Below are 6,878 nucleotides of genomic sequence, written 5' to 3'. Positions count from 1 at the left end.
CATTTGTTGGAACCTAGCTTGGTACACCGGAACCCCCTTTTAAAACTTAACAAGATAAACTTAGAAAATTATGGAGTAGTTCTACACCGTTAGCTTCAAAATTTAAGTTGTAGTATCCTCATTTTTACAAAACTTGGAAACCCCTCATATTATTTTTCGAAAATTTACATATATAGATAAGTTTCAACTCAATGTGTATGTGTGTGGTTTTTCATGATTTCACAGAACCTACGTTGTTCAAGCTAAGTTCTAGAAAATGTGTATACCTAAACCTAGATTCATTCTTTTCTTGACACAATTCACCTAAGACGATTCTCTAACGGTCTAGATTTTGGCGACAGTGAGTGCTGGATCCAGAATGCTATTTCTGTATGTGTATACATTTTCTATTGAATTTGATGTTTGTACATAAAAAAAAACACCCAATTGATTTCTAACAGAAATTAATATAGATTCACCTAAGGCGAAAAGGTGTGGGATGCAGGGCAATATGCTTACAAATAATAAAAATATTGAGACCATTGTATTGGTCTATGTTTCTTACAAAGCACCTCTACATCGTAGATCAAAAATATAATTGAACTCGAAAGAGGCTCGATATGGTCAATAGTGGGTACATTTAATTGCACATTTAGGGTGTGTTTGGTTAAGGTCATGAAGTGGAATGTAATGGAATGGTTCCACACCTACACTATGTTCCCGTGTTCAGTTGAGAAATGGAATGGAACTAGGTGGTTCCTCAAAACAGAATATACCTTCTCGATTCGGAATGCACTCATACCTCAAAATTGGTGGAATCCCCCGTTCCTCTATGCTAAAGCCACCCATGCTCACCCACCACATCTATTCCCTTAACTTTTTCTGATAAACGCTCCCTATGCATGCTCACATATTCTATTCCTCCGGAATGGAACCATGACATTACATTCGACTTGGTTCCCAAACCAAACACACCCTTAGTAGTACATGGAGAGTGAGATTGAGCGAAGATAGTTATATATACATGGTGTGCATATTGTTTGTCCTAATATTAAACGATGAGTGGGTACCCACCTTTTTGGCACGTCCACAACAGATTTTTTCACTAGCATTAATACTTATGAAAATCCCACCGATGGGAATATTACGAAAATATTTTGAATGTGTACAACCCAAAGATGTATTTAGGGTGCGCATTGTCTTCCTCTATCCTCTCCCGTGCCGCCTCTCCCAGTCCCTCTCATATAAGGCTTCAGTCCACCCCACGGTGTTGTGGAGACCGAGCTCCATGTCATCATGCTCCTTCAATTCCACCCCCTCCCCCAAAAAAAAAAATTTGCGCATGTACACAAAAGGGTGGCAGTGTCATTGCCTCGCCCCCTATCGGAATGCTCCCTGAATGCACGGAGATGTCCTAACATTCAATTTGAACATGTGTGGTGACACCCTTATCAACAACCTATCACCTCAGATCTTCAGGGATTCCTTGTTTTCGAATTTACTCATTCATGTAGAGTCGATGCAAGAGGGTGCGGAGACACGTCATGGAGAGGTATATGTACACATGTGCGAGCGAGGGGGGAAGAATACCATGTATTTGGATGTCATGATACCTGATACGTGCATTTTGCATCATCATTATTGCTACATATAGGGTTAGTTTTCATTGTTATTTGCCTTCATACATTGTTATTTATGCATTTTTAGATGATTTCGGGGACTTTCCTACAAAGTTACCTTCTTTAGTACTTAATTTCTGGGAGGCAGAAAACCTTCTTTTTCATATTTTATTTGTTTCGGGACTATCTGGATCGCAAAAGTTCAAGGAAAAAATACATGATCAGTTTTCCACCCGAAGGAAGGCCGTGACCGAAAGAAACACGCGAGGGGTCACAAGGTGCGAACACGCGGCCAGAAAGTCAGGTCGTGCCACACATGCTCGTTCACACCTCGGACATCGTTTCGCTCCCCCTTTTATTCCAGACGCTATGTTTTTCCCAAAAACCTAAGCCATATTTTTCCTGAGATTTATTGAGGCGGCGGCGAAGGCGAAATTACTCTCCTACTCCGGGAGAGGGCAGATCATGCGGTAGCGGTGTCTCCCGTGAAGGGGAAATCGACGCCATCGACATCACCTCTCCTCCTTGGCTTGGGAGGAGGCATCTCCATCAACATCTCCATCAGCACCACCATCTCCATCTACGAGATCGACGTCATCCCGCTCATAGTTTGTGTTGAATTGAACCCCGGATATTGTTTTTAGTGCTATTGCATGTTGATGCATGTAAAATGCGTACATGAACCTTGTAGTTTATTGCACTAAAATCCTTATTATATTGCAACTTTATTATATTTTTTGGGACTAACCTATTAATAGTTGCAAAAGTACAAAATTTCTTGTTTTAAATTTTGTTGTGTAGGAAATACGCAAATATGGAAGGAAATCGATCATTATGGTGAAATCTGGAGTTTCCTGAAATCTGTCCCTGCAGTACTATTTCAACTTTCAAATATGGCCCTGGAGACCCCCAAAGATAGCATCAAATGAAAAAAATGGAAATTTACAAAGTTGTGGGGAATTTTCATATCTTTAATTTTACATAAAGAACACCCCAATCAGAGTTCGGATGCTCCCATGGTCGCGATATTACTGAAGGGTACAGATGCAGTTTCCAAAATCCAAAAATTGGTGACGTGATTGACACAAACTCTTCATATTTGATGGATTAGGAAGGTTCTATAGGTTCCCAAGAACCCTTGGATCAAAGGGGCATCAATCCCATGACCAATATTGCATCTCCACTTCTATATATTGAGGGGAAACCCTTGTTTTGGAGGATACCAACCATTGTGACGAAAATCCTCCTCCTTGTCAGCCGTCAAGGAGGGGGAAAACCTCTTCCATACCAGCACCAAGTCCAAGGAAGACGAAGGAGCAAGGGACCGCTGCCCCCAAGGGTAGCCGCCGCCCTCCTACCACCGTCGTTGATGAGGGATTAACTCGTCAATGCCTACAAGTTGTAGACTTAGGGTTTCGTGGAAAGTAGAGGGCAAGTAGATCTCGATGGCTGTTAGAGGAACAAATGCGTCTAACTCAACAAAATTAGTGGCTAGGGTTAACAATGATTCGATCCTATTTCGACCCTAGCTTCCTGATGAGGACATCCCTACTACACCACTACCTCCGTCATTGATAAATGAAGATGAACCTGCTGTGAAGCTCAAGTCCAATGAAGTTCGGATTGGACCAATTACAAGGGCTCGTGCGAAACTACTTAAACAACAGGTGAACTTATTTCTAAACGGTACTTTGATTGATGAGAACTTCATACTGCCTAAATCCTATTACTTATGTATCATCAGGTATGAAGAGGAGACGAGCGCCGCACGAGGAGTAGAGGAGCAGCTGGACATGAAGACGGACGTCAAGATGGACGTGAAGCTGGACATGGAGCTGGACATGAAGATATCTCATGGTCGCGCGAGGGAGGAGTGGGAGGCATGCGCGAGAGGAGAAGACGACGTCCGGGCCGGTCCAGGCACCCGGTCCGACCGGGCCCCGGACCGGCCTGCCCGGTCCCCGGCCCGGTTGACCGGTCGCCAACCGGCCGCCAACCGGATATGATGCATCGTACGGGCAAAAACCGGAAAGTTGCGAAGTTTCCGGTTGCCGCCCGGTCGACCGGACGCCGGACCGGCCGACCCGGTCCCCGGCCCGGTTGACCGGATTCCGGACCGGATTCGTCCGAGTCTGTCTCGACCGGATCTATTCGGGTCGGTTATTCTTGTATCTTTTCGACCGGAACTCGTCCCGGACACCTATATAAGTGCCCGGGACGCCCCCTAGCTGCTTCAGACCACGTTTAAGATAAACCCTAGTTCTTAGTTGTTTGCTCTAGCAAAACTATTGAATCCCTACACCATATTGCTTGATATTGTGTAGATCCTGAAAAGTCTTGTGTGATCTGCTGTTCCATTGGGAATTATACGGTTGAAACTTACCGCTTCGTGGTCGGCGGCTACGTGCGCAAGTGTGTGGAGTTGCGAATATCTTGCAGGGTTGAGAGCTGTTGCATTGGCGACAGGGACCAATCGAGAGATCTCATTGCGTCATACAAGTTATCATCCACTTCATCGTCGTGTTTCTCCGCTGCCATCACCCCGTGATCATCATCACCACCGTTGCTTACTGAGAAGATCGGGCCACCCCTTATCATCTTGGTATCAGATTTCCAGTTTTCCTCGGTAAGCCATCCACAATCCACCCCATAGTTGAGTTGTGAGTGTTTCCTATCCAGAAAAAGCCATAAAAAATTAGGGTTAGGGTTTGCCAGAGCCTTAGATTGCACTAATTTCAAGTTTTAGTTGCTTTTCGTAGTTGTTTTTGCGTATCTGTCTCTTTCATCTAGTAGAATTGTTAGGGTTTGTGTTTTCTCTATCATCTAGTTTATCATAGTGTGTCAGTTTTGTTACTCCGAGTCCACATAGCGTACAGTGTGCTTGTTCCCAACCATAGACACAGCCTTTCGATATAAAGTGACTAGAAACTTCCCCATAAGAGACTAGTTTTACCGCTCGACTGGCTGCTCGTTAGGTTCTCGGTGCTTTGCATATTTGCTGTTGGCCGTGTTATCAAGGAGTTGTGTCAGAAAATCAAAAAAAAATTGAAAAGAAGCAAAAAGAGCTACATAGCTGCGTGTGTTATACAAAAAGACAAATCCAAAAAGAAAAGTGAAGTGCTAGTTGAATCAAGTGAAGGCCTAAGTTTACTTTACTGCACCTGTAGTTGAGCAATCTTGTGCCTGTCTCGTTGAGCTTTGCTAGCGTCTCTCTTGTGCATTGCAACCTTTCCCCCATTATATCGCCTTGTGTGAGTATCATTGGTTGTCTACGGTCAGCGCTAGAGCTTGTTATTGGTGCAAATAGGTAGCCTACCTACAGCCCCACATATACCCTGCTTTGTCGTGTGATTTGTTCTTATACCCTTGATATTCGCTTCGCTACATCCGTGCACTAGTTGTTACTACAAGTGGTAAGCAACACTAATTTACTTTGGAACGGTAAGATCTCCTTTTCTTATCGGTTTTGAGTGAGTTGTGAGAGTACCACCATATATTTTTGATTTAGTGCAGTAATCTACTAACGATGTCCGCTAGTGATCATAAACTTGTTAACCGGGAAAACAAGAGTGCTGCCGATATCATCACATGGAGGGAGTATGAGGCTCTTCGTAATGAGATGCGACGTGAATTCCGCGCTCAGGACGATGTGCTTAATGGGAAGGTTGAAGAGATCTCCCAAAAGCTGGATGCTACTCATGTGACCGTCACTACAATGCAAGATCAAATGACGGATGTACAACGCGAGTCTTGCTGATTTGCGTTTGGCGGTTGAGAATTTGACCGCGCAACAACAACAAGAAGATGACGAAGATCCCGAGCTTCAAGATGACGCACACAATGCTCGTGATGCGCCACGTGGTCATCGTCCTCGTGGTTGGGTTCCACTTGGCCGCAATGGTCGTGGACAAGATGAGGAAGATGGTTTGGGTAAGCCCAAGTTTTCTATCCCCAAGTTTGAAGGAGGAGCTGATGTTGAAGAATACCTCACTTGGGAGCTAAAGATTGAGAAGTTGTGGAGCTTACATCCACATTATACTGAAGACCGGAAGATCAAGCTTGCTTCTTCCGAGTTTGATGGCTACGCTTTGCGTTGGTGGGATGCTTTTGTTCGTAATAGAGATGAGGATGGTGAGCAGCCTATACGCACATGGCGTGCCATGAAGGAGGCAATGACTTCTCGCTTTGTGCCTACAAATTACTTGCGGAATATATATGATAAGCTGACTCTATTGAGACAAGGTGTGAAGACTGTGGATGAATACTACATGGAGATGGAGATGCTTATGCAGCGTGGCCGTGTCCGTGAGTCTCTTGAGATGACAATGCAGCGTTTCCTCAACGGTTTGAAGTATGATATCAAAGGCATTGTTCGTCACTACAGCTACATCAATATGAATCAATTGTTACATCATGCAAGAGAAGCTGAATCACAGTTTGCTGACGAAGCAAAGATCAAAGGTCGAGCTACAGGAGGTGGGCGTTTCACACCCCGCACGGCACCATCTTCGGCGCCGGCGCCTTCGACGCGCTCTGCACCTTACTCTACTCCGCCTAGTAAGCCGGTCTCCAATGTGTCTAACACAAAGAAGTCCGAATCTGCTGCAAGTACGAGTGGCTCTAATGTGTCTACTGCGCGTAACCGTGATATGGTTTGTCATACATGTGGTGGCAAGGGTCACTTCAAGAGAGATTGTCCTAACCGCAAAGTCATGATTATCAATGAGGACAATGAATACGAGACTCGGAGATGATGTTGATCCTAATGCTCCGGACGATGATGACTATGACATCGATGGTGAAGATGCATATCCGTCGGAGGCTCGCACCATTGTTGTGTCGCAGCGTGCTCTTAATGTGTTGCCTAGTGCATCTACTCAGCGCTGCAATTTGTTCCAAACAAAGGCTTTAGTTGGTCCTGACAAGGCTTGCAAGGTCATTATTGATGGCGGGAGTTGCCGCAATTTAGCAAGCAAGGAGTTGTGTACCAAGCTGAAGTTGTTGGCGTCAGAAACCCACTGGCGGGCAGCGACTGGCAACACAGTAGAGCCAGGAACAACTAGGGCTGCGGCTGGCCCCAGTCCCTCAGAGCGACGGCCCGCAAAGCCTCCTGGTCACACGTCCGATGCTATCGCAAGGGCGTGCCACCCGACCTATACCTGGTCGGGAAGGTGTTGGATGATGCCTCGCTTAGTTTCCTGCATGGCATACACGTAAACATTAAATACGAGCCTCGATCGGCTCTCGAGTTATCTCGTGAATCGGCTCAAAGAGCCGATC

The sequence above is a fragment of the Lolium rigidum genome, chromosome 6 (assembly GCF_022539505.1).
Source record: "Lolium rigidum isolate FL_2022 chromosome 6, APGP_CSIRO_Lrig_0.1, whole genome shotgun sequence".
Taxonomy (NCBI): Eukaryota; Viridiplantae; Streptophyta; class Magnoliopsida; order Poales; family Poaceae; genus Lolium; species Lolium rigidum.
The sequence above is the reverse complement of the archived record's forward strand: the minus strand, read 5'-3'. Positions refer to the sequence as shown.